The 13,812-nt window shown below is 49.6% G+C and overlaps 1 long non-coding RNA gene across 1 annotated transcript; it reads right to left on the bottom strand.

Moving 5' to 3' along the window:
- Positions 1–6,912: 6,912 nt before the first annotated feature.
- Positions 6,913–13,395, bottom strand: LOC143713887 (uncharacterized). The gene is made up of 2 exons (XR_013195323.1): positions 13,256–13,395; positions 6,913–7,878 (listed from the first exon to the last, which is right to left on the bottom strand). It is a non-coding gene; the product is annotated as an uncharacterized LOC143713887 (long non-coding RNA).
- Positions 13,396–13,812: the final 417 nt, after the last annotated feature.

The raw sequence follows: 13,812 nt of genomic DNA, 5'->3' as shown, positions 1-13,812 counted from the left end.
AAATTTAAATAAATATTTTATAAATGTAAAATTCTTTTATAAAAAATTGAGGAACTTTTGAAAACAGATTTGTTTATTTCAACACTTTGTGATGTAAAAGCTCTGTGTTTTTTGCTCTGCTTTTGGCTGCCGGCATGAATCTGTCATAATTCAACGCAGATCCATGACATTACGAATTAAGAAATTGCTAAATGCTAGATGTTTTCTTGTCACATACCGTCTGTTGATCAGGAACAAATACCCCACAGCAGCTGTGATCACAGTGATGAACGACTCGGTTACTAACGTAACCTCGGTTCCCTGAGAGGAGGGAACGAGTATTGCGTAAGTAGCTTACGCTATGGGAAAACTCCTTTTCTCGAGAATATTGAAGTCTTTATGTAAAACGCATTGCAGCTGCACAGCTGACAGCAATGAACGAAGGCAGCTCGGTCATTGGCTGTGCTGCGGCAACTTGCTCGAACCAATGACGGGGCGACTCTGAATGCGCGACCAATGAGCGCGCTTCGCGCCCGCGCCCGTCAGAGCCCGCCAAGATGGGCGTGGCCAAGAGCTATATATTGGGCGCCCCGTCATGAGAGTTCTTTAGGTTAAAACGACTGAAGCGAACTAACCAAGCACAAGCACGGCAGCTTACGCAATACTCGTTCCCTCCTCTCAGGGAACCGAGGTTACGTTAGTAACCGAGTCGTTCCCTTTCGAGAGGTCTCTCCTATTGCGTAAGTAGCTTACGCTATGGGAACACCATGCAAAACGCCGTGCGTGCTGAACTTCGCCTTATGATAGCCAGAGGCAGGTGCCTGAGCTAAAAAAGCAAAGTTATCATCCAACTAGCCGGCAGAGGCGAGCTTTATATGTGGGAAACAATACAGAGCGGCTAGAAGGCGCTCAGTGTGACACAAGCACATACATAATCTAGATACGAACTCGTAGTTCAACTAGCATCATGCTGATAGTACATTGGAATGCAGTGTCGGGACCTGTAGGTTGTAGAACCTGATAAATGTGGACGGTGAGGCCCAGCCTGCCACCGCACAAATATCCTCGATCGGTATCCCGCTCGACCATGCCCAGGAAGAAGCCACACTCCTGGTGGAGTGTGCTTTGACTCCCCAGGGGCATTGAAGTCCCTTAGCTTCATAAGCCGGCGCTATAGCTTCAACTATCCAGTGAGAGATTCTCTGCTTTGAAACGGCGGAACCTTTCGTACGGCCGCCAAAGCATACAAACAGTTGTTCTGTCTGTCTGAATAGGGCAGAACGCTCCAAATACACTCTGAGAGCCCTAACGGGGCAGAGTAGATTAGCGTCGTGTTCGTCTGCTGGGGACGATAGCGCAGTTAGGGAGATAACCTGTGCTCTGAAGGGAGTGGTGAGCACTTTAGGAATATACCCATGTTTCGGTCTAAGGACGACCCTGCAGTCGTTAGGTCCGAATTCTAGGCAGGCAGCGCTTGTCGAAAGCGCGTGCAGGTCGCCCACTCTCTTGACCGAGGCGAGTGCCAGCAAGAGCGCAGTCTTGAGCGAGAGCTGTTTAAGGTGCACGGTTCGGAGTGGTTCGAACGGAGGCCCTTTAAGAGCGTCTAGGACAGTAGCTAGGTCCCAGATCGGCACTGAGGGGGGGCGTGAAGGGTTCATCCTCCTAGCGCCCCTTAGGAAACGAATAATTAGGTCGTTTCTTCCCAATGGACGTTCCATTACAGGGTCGTGTGATGCTGTGATGGCCGCCACATATACTTTGAGCGTGGAGGGGGCGCGGCCCGCCTCCAGAAGCCCTTGTAGAAAAGCGAGTACGTTCGTAATCTCGCATGTTTCAGGGTTCAGGCCCTTGGCATTACACCAGACACTGAACACTTTCCATTTCTGGGCATATAAGCGTCTCGTGGAGGGCGCCCGCGCCTCAGCGATGGTTTTTAGTGCTCCGCACGTGAGGTTCCTGGGAACCCGTTGAGGGGCCATGCATGAAGGGCCCACAGATCGGGGCGGGGATGAAATATCATCCCGTTGGCCTGACTGAGGAGGTCTGGCCTCAGTGGAATCGGCCGTGGTGCAGATTGCATTTGCATCAGATCTGGAAACCATGTTTGGTTCTTCCAGAGTGGGGCTATCAGCAGCACTGCGTTTTTCTCCTCTCTGACCCGACTGATGACCTGCGGTAGCATCGCGATCGGGGGAAAGGCATATAAGGGACGGCTCGGCCAGCTCTGGGCGAGCGCATCCATGCTTTTCGTGAAGAAAAGAGGGCAGTGCGCGTTCTCCTTGGAGGCGAAGAGGTCGATCTCCGCTTTGCCAAAGGTTTTCCATAACCAGTGAATCGTCAGCGGGTTGAGAGCCCCTTCTCCTGGGAGAATTTTGTCTCTGGATAGCATGTCCGCCCCCTGGTTCAGGGCACCTGGCACATGCGCTGCTCTCAGCGAGCGCAAGTTGTGCTGGGACCATAAAATGAGTCTCCTGGCCATTGAATGCATGGAGCTCGACCTGAGTCCACCCTGGCGATTTATGTACGATACTACCGTCATGTTGTCCGTTCGGACCAAGACGTGTTCGTTTCTCAGCTGTGGGAGCAGGGCTCTGAGAGCCAAAGCGACCGCTTTCATTTCCAGACAGTTTATGTGTAGGCGCTTCTCCGGGTTTGACCAAAAGCCGGAGACAGGCCTGCCCTCGTAAAGGGCCCCCCAACCTATTTTGGAGGCATCTGTCGTTATCATCTTTCTCCTTGTGTTCACACCCAGACTCACGCCTGACTGGTACCAGTCGGCGGCTTTCCAGTGCGTCAGGGCTTTTATACAGCCGTGGTTCGCTCTGATTAAAGTGGAAAGTGCTGCATCCATACATTTCGTGAATGTACGGGGAGCCAGGGACAGGCCGAACGGAAGTACTGTGTACTGGTACGACTGTCCCTCGAAAGCGAATCTCAGAAACGGCCTGTGATGAGGCGCTATTGGAATGTGAAAGTAAGCATCTTTCAGATCCACTGAGAGAAACCAATCTCCTGGGCGTACTTGCGCGAGGATATGCTTGGTTGTTAACATTCTGAACGAGCGAATCATTAGTGCTTTGTTCAGGTGTCTGAGATCTAGGATGGGGCGGAGACCGCCATCCTTTTTCGGGACGAGAAAATAGCGGCTGTAAAAACCTGCCTCGCTCAGAGAGGGGGGAACAGTTTCCACAGCGCCCTTTTCTATTAGTTTGCGCACCTCGGTGCGTAGAACATGTGAGCACTCTTTTCTCACTTTCGTCTCGACCACAGTCGTAAAACGTGGTGGTCTGCGAGCGAACTGGAGCGAGTATCCGTGCTTTACTATATTCAATACCCATTTCGGCATATCTGGAATATTTTCCCATGCCGCTGCGTGTACAGATATGGGCTGAATACAGGCTAGGGGCGGGCCGCTGTGACGCAGGGACCCGGCCAGCGAATCGCCTGAGCTCATAGCTCTCAGAGGCGCGGGCGCGCGCTGAGCAGCTGAGTGAATGGGCGCGTGTGTGATTACAGCAGCGCGCGCTGTGTCTGTAAAACTCGCAGCCTGGGCTGGGGTTGTGTTTGACACTGTAAGGACAGTGTTTATAAGTGGGGGTGCATAAACAGTGGTAGGCACACGCGTCACTTTTATAATGTTTCCCGCTTTTACTGGGGATGAATTTATAACTGTGTGAACAGTGCTTGTGTGTAGTGGTGCGTACATGACCGTAGGCACGTGATCTACATTCATGGGGTGCGCAGCTTGAGCTGGGAATGAATTTGGCACTGTTTTGACAGTATCTGGGAATGCACACTTTGTGGACATGTGAACCCTTAGTGACACAGACAGAAAAAGACTCTTTTTGTGTTTTCTGTGCGTCGCCGTAAAAAACGGCGTTTGTTTGCAGGTGAGCGAGCTCTGTGACTGGCCCATTGACTGCTGTATGAACATATCCAGCTGCCTGTAAGGGGACTGGGTAATGCTTGAGCTTTTGCAGAGAGAGTGGTCCGGCTTTTGCGAGACACGCACTCTCTCTTTTCATTCTTGTGGCTAGGACGGCTTTCGAGGCTCGGGGTTCAGCACAATCTTGGGCCGAGGACCCCGTCGCTCAGAAGGCGGCTTGCGGTTGTGAGAGCGCGAGCGGCGTCGAGCGTCAGCCTGAGGCGCGGGCTGAGAGGCGGTGGGGGCTGTTCTAGCCCGTTGCGGCTGCGGCGGCCTCTGTCTGCTCTGCGATGAGCTGGAGCGCTTGGGCAGGAAATGCCGCATAGCTTGTGAAGCATTCTGGGCCTCAGTGAAGCGTTCGGCGAAACCCTTAACCGCCGGTCCAAACAGCCCGCTGGTGGAGATAGGCGCGTCGAGAAATGGCGCCTTATCCGCGTCCTTCATCTCAGTCAGAGTCAACCACAGATGGCGCTCGAGAACAGTCAAATTAGCCATGGCACGGCCGATAGACTGGGCGGTGGCCTTCGTGGCTCGCAGGGCTATGTCAGTCGCGCTGCGTAGGTCCTTAAAGGCTTCGGGTTCGGGGCCAGACTCGTCCATAGAGCGGAGAAGCTTGGCTTGGAACACTTGAAGTACCGCTTTGGCCTTCCATCCGGTAGTGGAGGGCGGGCAGAGATGATTGGCCATGGCCTCCTCGAGGGGCGGTGTTCCCTCGTAGCCTCTTTCCTTCGCGCCGTCCACAGAGGAGAGCGAGGAAGAAAAAGAAGGCTTTAGGCGCGCAGAGTGGGGGGCTTTCCACGACTTGGTGAGTTCGTCGTGAACTTCCGGGAAGAAGGGAGAAGGCCTTTGCCGAGGGGCCTGCTGGCGCCCCTGCAGAAACCACTCATCCAGTCGGCTCCGGGTTGGTTCTTCGGGAGAAGACCAGTCGAGCCCGAGGTCTTCCACGGCCTTAGAGAGAACACGGATAATCTCGCTATCCATGGTGGAGCCCCCGCTCGCGCTAGCTAGCGTCGACGGGGCGGGGTCGAGAGTGGAGCCCGGCCAGTCGTCCGATGCAGCGTCGATTGACAAGCTGTCATCCATTCCCCCGTCGTCCTCGGACGCGCCGAAAGTCACAAGGCCCACCGCTCTGCTAGAGGGGTGTGGGTCCGGCTGGGTGAACTGAACCGGCGGTGGGGAAGGCAAGAGCGGCGGTGAAGCACGCGGAGACTGGCTCGGCGTGACGTCACTGAGCTCAGGTTCAGGAAGCCTCTGTGAGCGGCGCTTTTTCTTAGTGCGCGGCTCGAACAGAGGGATGGCGGCGATGGGCTCGCTCACGGCGAAAGCGGCGAGGCGAGCCCGCAGTGCGGAGAGACCCAGGTCGTCACATTCGGGGCATCCGCCCTTGGTCAAAGCAGCTTCTGCGTGGTCCCGGCCCAGGCAGCGAGCGCAGATGATGTGACGATCCCCGTCCGGGAGAAGGTCTCTGCACGACGCGCAGGAAGGCATTTGAAACAACGCCTTGGAAAAATTGCTCTTTTACAAGTGTCGCAGAGCGAACAGATGTAAATACTTGCGTGAGCAGTACGCCGGATGGCTCAGTAGGATCGCGTTAGAAGGCGGCTGAAGGTGCCGACGTCCTCGTAGCAAATCCCGCTGGTATGCTTTTCGACGGCGAAGCTTCAATAATCCGGAGGATCCAGCGAAGAAGGTGTTCGCTGAAGGAGATTAAATCTAAAGAACTCTCATGACGGGGCGCCCAATATATAGCTCTTGGCCACGCCCATCTTGGCGGGCTCTGACGCGCGCGGGCGCGAAGCGCGCTCATTGGTCGCGCATTCAGAGTCGCCCCGTCATTGGTTCGAGCAAGTTGCCGCAGCACAGCCAATGACCGAGCTGCCTTCGTTCATTGCTGTCAGCTGTGCAGCTGCAATGCGTTTTACATAAAGACTTCAATATTCTCGAGAAAAGGAGTTTTCCCATAGCGTAAGCTACTTACGCAATAGGAGAGACCTCTCGAAAGGGAACACTACAGCAGTCACAATCCCTACAGCCTCAGCGATGGACAGAACAGGAGGACTGCCTGTGGACAGACAATCAGGAGGGAGCTCGTAATAAAACAGCAATTATGCAAATCAGTGGGTTTTGAAAGAGCATTCATGAATGTAATGCACGCTTTCTAGTTTTCATGCTTTTTATGTTATTTCATTAATTTTATTGAGTGGTATAAGCAGACGTATCACTGATTATACTTATGGTTAGGGGTTTGTTCTTAAGCACTCACTTAAAGTATTAAACTTAAGCCGAGTCATAGCATACCATTTGTAATAGCAAGAATGATATAATTGTGCCACTTTTTAAAGGGAGGTGCACTATTACTTGTCACAGAAACCAGACTTATCTTCAAAATGAAATAGATGATCAAATTCCATAGATTTGACTGCATAAACCCGAGCTCTGTCTATATCTCAGAGGCTCTGATTGGCTACACACTAGCAACAGGATAGCAATGCGGACAGTACTGAGGCATTAAGGCAAACTCTAATTTTTCAGAAAACATAAAAAAGTTAAAATGGTCAGTGTTTTGTCATTGTTTACACATTTAGCCAAAGACCTAAATTTTATGTTTCAATTAAGATGTAATCAAGGCACCATCCATAATACACATTTAGGGTTTTATTTAATACATACTTTATGTGATTGTTTCTGTAGATTTCAATTACAATACATCTTTAAAAGCATTTTTTCTGGCTGTTGACAGAATTGTCTGATTTATGTAGTGATGAAAAGACATATTCATATCCCCACTGTAAAAACCCTTAAATCTAATATGTTAACAAAATAACACAATAATTTTGAACCTGGTGTAATCCAATGTTCAAACTGGTGTTATAAAAATTTATGCAAATTAGTATACATTTACTTTTAAACATTTCAGAAAACTTGTAATGTAAACGGTTTCGCCATTTTTAATGTAAGTAATCAAGGGTGATATGATATCTATTATTTTTTTTATGTTTTTATTCAGGTGTTATGTATTAAGTTACATCACACAAACAAGAGTGCTGCTGTTTGCAGTTTGCTTATTGTCAGACCATCAGGTCTGGTCCATCAGGATTACATTTCAAAAACAAAATTGCCAGTAACTTTGTCTATTTTTACTCTACCAAAAAATGATGAAAGGGCACATTTGAGCAACACGTAGTGGTGCTACTACTGAATGAATTGGTGTTTAATTAATTAGTTAATGCTTCAATGACTCACTCATAAAGACAGCTTACACCTACTAGCATAACTATGTAACCTACAGAGAGAATCACTAAAAATCACCACCACTCTGTCTGGAATACACAAACATAGACAACCGGAGTGATTCAAACAGTGAAATGTCCCAGAGTAGCTGAGCCAATCAAGTTTGAGTACCATTTGGGTGCTGAAATTTGATCCCCACCAGATTACAATATCTCAGTCCTCAGTCCCTAGAATGATTATTTTAGTTGTAGAGGTGTAGACAAAACAGCGTTTTGACAGAAGTTAAAAATGACTATACTTAATACTTAACAGGCTAATGTAAAAGTCCTTAAAAATAAATGGTTTAGATTCAGTGGTAATTTAAATGAACCGTTATATACCTTCTATGACTGTAAGAGTGGTGTGTCCTTTATAACTGCAGCTAGGGAAGGTTGTGTAGTCACAGCTGTAAATTCCCTCACGTCTCTGATGATGATGGAGATATCATCAGAGATGACCATAGATCAGAGGTAAGTTTGTACTGAAGCTGACTCGGCCTTTCAGAAATGTGTCATGCAGAAAAAGGCCATGGTTCATATTAAGGATCATGATTTCATATGTACTAGACTGATTGTGCCATGTCCACAGCATTTGTGATATTTTGTCCTTTGTGTTTCCATGGATGTATTGGCACAGCAGTGTGGCATCATGACCCTGGTACCCAGTAACCTCAAGATGGGTCAAAACTTTCTGTCCATGCAGTACTGGTGAAGAGAGACAGAGAGAGAGAGAGAGAGGGGGGAGAGGGCTTTTGAATCATTATGAAATATTGTATAATTTTAGAAGATTCTATTTATTAGAATGTATGTTTGCTAATTTTAAGCATGTTTGATTTATCAGCTTAGTCTACACAAGAAATTCCCCAAGACAGCATGACAGGGAATGCTTATCAAAAAAGAAAAAAGGAAGAATGAGTTTTCCTTATTTACTGTACATAATGTCTAATATGCTTTTAACAACAACAATTTATTTTATTAAGTATCTATATAACATTCTTAGTGAGTTATTGTGAAATGTAAAAAAGTCATAAAACTTCCAAAACCAAATTATCCAGTTTATTGATTCTTAAATATAAAAAGATGTTAAGAGATCTTGACAAATTCAGTTAAAATGGGAGGAGAAATATTCAGAGTAAATAAAGAGGGGAAAAGATAAAAATAATGATTATTGATTGTAAAGACAGTATCTGTAAATATTACGAGAGTTTATATAAATTCTGTATGAAAAAACTGTTAGCGCGAACAAGATTTAGCACAAAGATCATTCCACAAAGGATTTTCACCATATAGTTATTCATCTAAGTTACTATTATTAACATTGCATTTGTATCCGAGAAAACAAATATTAAACTCACTGCATCATTTCTCTCTTGCATGTTTAAGAGCAAAATGTAATGATATCCAACAAAAAAATATCCAACAAAAAAAACGTCTTGGTTACGTATGTAACCCTCGTTCCCTGAGTAGGGAACGGAGACGTTACGTCGGATTGACGACGAATGGGGTTTCGCTTAGAAAGCCTATCATCTTCTACTCAACTTCGGGTATTACAAAACGAGCCAATGGAAAAGAAATGCCATGGGTCTGCGGAATTTGCATAGCGTATCTCCGCCCTACCTCGTGGTAGGGGATAAAAGGGGGTATAAAAGGAAGACGCTGGCAACATGCAGATATGTTTCTTCGCTGAGGAGCCAAGACTGAACTCAGGCGATCCCCGCGGTACAGTGGAAGTAGCAGGCAGATGTAACGTCTCTGTTCCCTACTCAGGGAACGAGGGTTACATACGTAACCGAGACATTCCGTTTCGTTGTCACTCCGAGTTACGTCGGATGACGACGAATGGGGTTACCAGTCTAATCACGCCACCTTCTCGGCTGTCTTCTAGTGCCCTGCGTAAATCTGAGATCCCTGTCGTGAGACTGGCCCGGACGAAGGACTCGTATTTAGCACAGGAATACCAAGGTACACTGGGGAGCATATCCCATAGCTTCGAGGAAATATGCAATTATTGCCAACCCAGAGGGGGGGATTTAGAGAACACACATATGTTCCGGAGGGATGCATATGGAGAACACTGGGGGTGTCCAGCCACAGGTGGAATATTTCAACCCCAGTGGTGGCAAGGTGGCTTGCCAAGGGAAAGACACATGCTCAGAGAGGCTTACAGTGGAATGCACATGTGGGGGTCGCTCAGGGGAGGGACCATGCACACGGGAGGCACCTAGCCGACGTGCAGGCAATAAACACTGGCGCCGACGTCAGGAGTGCTGGAGGAACTCAGGGCTTTCGGGAAGCTCACCTGAGGAATATACCGCACGTATCCAGTCCATGGAGTGGAATGGCGAGCAAGCGAAGACACCTGAGCGGGTCCAGTACTAGATGGTTGAAGCGAGTACATGAGAGGACACAGGCTCCACTCGGAGATTATAGAATCTGGCGAATGTGTTCGGTGTCGCCCAGCCAGCAGCTCTGCAGATGTCTGTTAGCGAGGCGCCATGCACTAGAACCCAAGAGGACGCCACACTCTGGGTGGAGTGGGCAGTCACACCAAGGGGGCACAGTCGACCTTGCTGCTGGTATGCCAAAGCAATGTCGTCCACTATCCAGTGAGACAACCTTTGCTTGGAGAGAGCCTTTCCGTTCAGCTTCCCACAATAACAGACAAAGAGCTGGTCTGAGGTCCTGAAACACTGCTCTGTCCTGTCTACATAGGCGCGGAGAGTGCGTACTGGACAGAGCAGTGCCAAGGCTGGGTCTGCCTCCTCCAGGGGAAGTGCTTGCAGGTTCACCAACTGGTCCCGGAAGGGAGTGGTAGGAACCTTGGGCACATATCCGAGCTGGGGTCTCAGGATCACGTGAGAGTAGGCCGGCCCGAATTCCAGGCACGCATCGTCAACGGAGAATGCGTGCAGGTCCCCTACCCTCTTGATGGAGGCCAATACAACCAGGAGCGCTGTCTTCATCGACAGGAACTTAAGCTCCACTGATTGCAAAGGCTCAAAGGGAGCACTCTGCAGGGCAGTTAAAACCACTGAGAGGTCCCAAGAGGGAACGAGAGGAGGGCGAGGAGGATTCAGTCTCCTCTCAGGAACCTGGCGATCAGGTCGTGCTTCCCAACAGACTTACCTTCGACCAGGTTTTAGGGTGGAGGGAGACAGCCTTCGCTCCAACCATTCTTGAAGGAAGGATAGCACGACACTGATCGAGCATCTCCGGGGGTCTTCTCCGTGAGAAGAGCACCAGCTGATGAAGAGGTTCCACTTCAACGCATAGACCTGTCTCGTGGACGACGCTGTAGCGGAAGTGATGGCAGCCACCACCTCTGGTGGTAGGGTACTCAAACCTGCCTCGTCCCGTCCCGATCGGGAAGAGGGTGCCATAGGGTGCCTTGTCCCTGAGAAAGAAGGTCCTTCCTCAGGGGAATCGGCCAAGGAGATGCTGTTGCGAGGAGTCCAAGTCCGGAGAACCAGGTCCGAGGGGGCCAGTACGACGCGACCAGAATGACCTGCTCCTCATCCTCCCTGACCTTGCGCAGTGTCTGCGCAAGAAGGCTCACTGGGGGAAACGCATATTTGCAGCCCAGCGGCCAGCTGTGCGCCAGTGCATCCGTGCCGAGCGTGCTCTCGGTCAGGGAAAATACAGGGTCCAATGGGTCGAGTCGTGAGAGGCAAACAGATCTATCTGTGCGTCCCCGAACTGGTCCCAAATCAGCTGAACCGACTGGGGATGGAGTCGCCAATCTCCCGGGAGGGGCTGAAGCTGTGAGAGCTCGTCGGCTGCACAGTTCAGGGCTCCGGGGATATAAATGGCATGAAGCGACCTCAGATGCTTCTGACTCCATATGAGGAGGTGGCGGGCGAGTTGTGATATACGGCTGGAGCGTAGACCACCTTGACGATTGATGTGCGCTACGTTGGCGGCATTGTCTGATTGGACTAGTACGTGTTGATTCTTGAGCACGGCCCGGAAGCGGCGCAGAGCAAGACGTACAGCCAGCAACTCGAGGCAATTGACGTGCCATAGGCGTCGGGGTCCTGTCCAGGAGCCCGCGGCAGCACGTCCATTGCACATGGTGCCCCAGCCCATGGTAGAGGCATCTCTCGTTACAACAACATGCCGGGAAGCTTGTTTCAGGGGCACTCCGGCCTGTAGAAAACTGAGGTTCTACCACGGGGTGAAGGTCTGACGGCAGGTCGGAGTAACTGGTACTCAGAGGGTGCCGTGTTGCCATGCCCACCTCGGGACTCGGTCGCGAAGCCAAAGCTGAAGCGGTCTCATATGAAGCAATCCGAGCGGCGTTGCCGCAGCTGCAGATGCCATATGCCCCAGGAGCCTCTGAAAAAGTTTCAGTGGAACCGCACTCTTGCCCTTGAACTGTTTTAGGCGAGTCAGCAGTGACTGCGCGCGCTCGCTCGTAAGCTGCGCTGACATGGCGACCGAGTCGATTTCCATACCGAGAAAAGAGATCCTCTGCACGGGGCAAAGTTTGCTCTTCTCCCAGTTGACCCGAAGGCCCAGACGGGCTAGGTGCCGGAGCACTGGGTCCCTGTGTTCGCAAACCTGATCTTGAGAGTGAGCTAAGATCAGCCAGTCGTAGGGGAACAAGGGCTGCCTCGACGACCTTCGTGAAGACGCGAGGAGACAGGGCTAACCTGAATGGGAGAACCGCGTATTGATATGCCTCCCCCTCGAAAGCAAACCGTAGGAACGGTCTGTGTCGAGGGAGAATGGAGACATGAAAGTAGGCGTCCTTCAGGTCGATCGCTGTAAACCAATCCTGGGGACGCACACATTCGAAAATGCGTTTGGCCGTGAGCATCTTGAACGGCAGCCTGTGAAGGGAGCGGTTCAGCACGCGCAGGTCCAGCCGCCTGTCCCGCCGCTCCGTAGGACTTCGCCACTAACGTAGACGAAAACCTACAGGCTTTGGATGGGTGCTTACGCTCGGTGTGAGAAGAAGGACTTCGAGATTTCATCATGCACGTCCGGAAAGAAAGGTATTGGGCCAGGCTGCGGACGGGAAGCCGCAGCTGCACCCAAAAAACAATCGTCCTGCCGCGAGCGCTCGGAACAGGGTGGAGGGGTCCACTCTAAACCAATGCTCTCAGCCGCCCGGGAAAGAATGGCCGTCATCTCTGGATCAGACTGAGCCACAGCCGTATTCACACCCGAAGGTGGCAGCATCTCGTCACTTCCAGACGAATCAGACCCGCCTTGTGATGCTGCGATTGACATCATGTCTTCCTCTGGAGAGCCAAAGGTAACCCGCGGGACATCAAAAGACGGTCCCGCGGGAATCCCCTGAACACTCGCGGGTTGCAACACAGAAGAAGGTGCTGTGGGGCACGGACGGATAGTCGGCACTTTGTTCGAAACAGTCACCCTCAGATCACCCTGGCCACCAGCCAAAGTATTGATTGACTCATTGAGTCTCCATCTTAGTGTTGCAATGGTCATATTCCCACAGAGAGAACATGACGCTGCTCTAGCGTGATTAATGCCCAAACACACCAGACAGCGCTCGTGCCCATCAGAGTCAGAAACGAGTCGACCGCGACCAGAAGTGCACGGGCGAGGCATCTTTAAAAAGACGTGCCGCGTGCAAGCTCTGTTGTGAGAGAAACTCAAGTGCTGAAGCGCCCGCGCTGAAACACACTTACTGGCAAACCACGCACAGATAAGCAGGAAGTGTGCACTCGCTGGGAGATCGCCGTCACACCAACACCAGAGAGTTTGCTCGTCTCGAAGAAGCTGACAAAATCAGAGATGGCTTAGGGAGTGAAGAATTAAACTTGGCTCCGAAGCGAAAACATATCTGCATGTTGCCAGCATCTTCCTTTTATACCCACGAGGTAGGGCGGAGATACGCTATGCAAATTCAGCAGACCCATGGCATTTCTTTGAAATTGGCTCGTTTTGTAATACTCGAAGTTGATAGGCTTTCTAAGCGAAACCCCATTCGTCGTCATCCGATGTAACTCGGAGTGACAACGAAAGGGAACAAACATTTTCAGCATATTTCATAATTCTATGTCTATAAAACAAAACAAAAAACAAAGCAGTAAATACAGAATTGAATTACCTGTAAACGCAGTGGTACAAGACAGCAGTAAAGGAATAAATACATTATGTAAGTCCATCATAAGCTTTCCTTTCTTAAGTGATGGCACACCTCGTGTTAACAGTCCATCTTATAAAAGAACTTCAAACTGTTCAAAAACATAAAGGGAAGTTAAAACAGCTGTCTAATGCACTTCCCATTTGCAGATAAAGACCTTTAAAAACAGCTGCTGATAAAAGCAGAAATGTTATGCACAGTCATATTTCCTAGTAGCTGCATTTGTACACTCGTGGAGGAAAAAAAATTCTGTGGCTTTTGCTTGTGACTCACTCTGTGCTGTGCACTTTTCAATTTCTACTTATTTAATGACCCAATCCAGAAAGAGAAAAAATGCAAATAATTGATTTCATAAGTTTAATTATAAAAAATAAATAAAAAAACATTAGGTTACATCTAAATTATCTTTTTCTTTACCTTGGATGTAAATTTGATTGATTTGACATTTTGAACTGCTAATTTATCGGCTTTAATCACTACACATTATTTTATTACACTGTGACCAATCATATTCAAACCTG

This window comes from Siphateles boraxobius, unplaced genomic scaffold (assembly GCF_051911475.1).
Source record: "Siphateles boraxobius isolate OS27281-9 unplaced genomic scaffold, OSU_SipBor_1 12, whole genome shotgun sequence".
In the NCBI taxonomy this organism is placed as follows: Eukaryota; Metazoa; Chordata; class Actinopteri; order Cypriniformes; family Leuciscidae; genus Siphateles; species Siphateles boraxobius.
The sequence above is the reverse complement of the archived record's forward strand: the minus strand, read 5'-3'. Positions and strand labels throughout refer to the sequence as shown.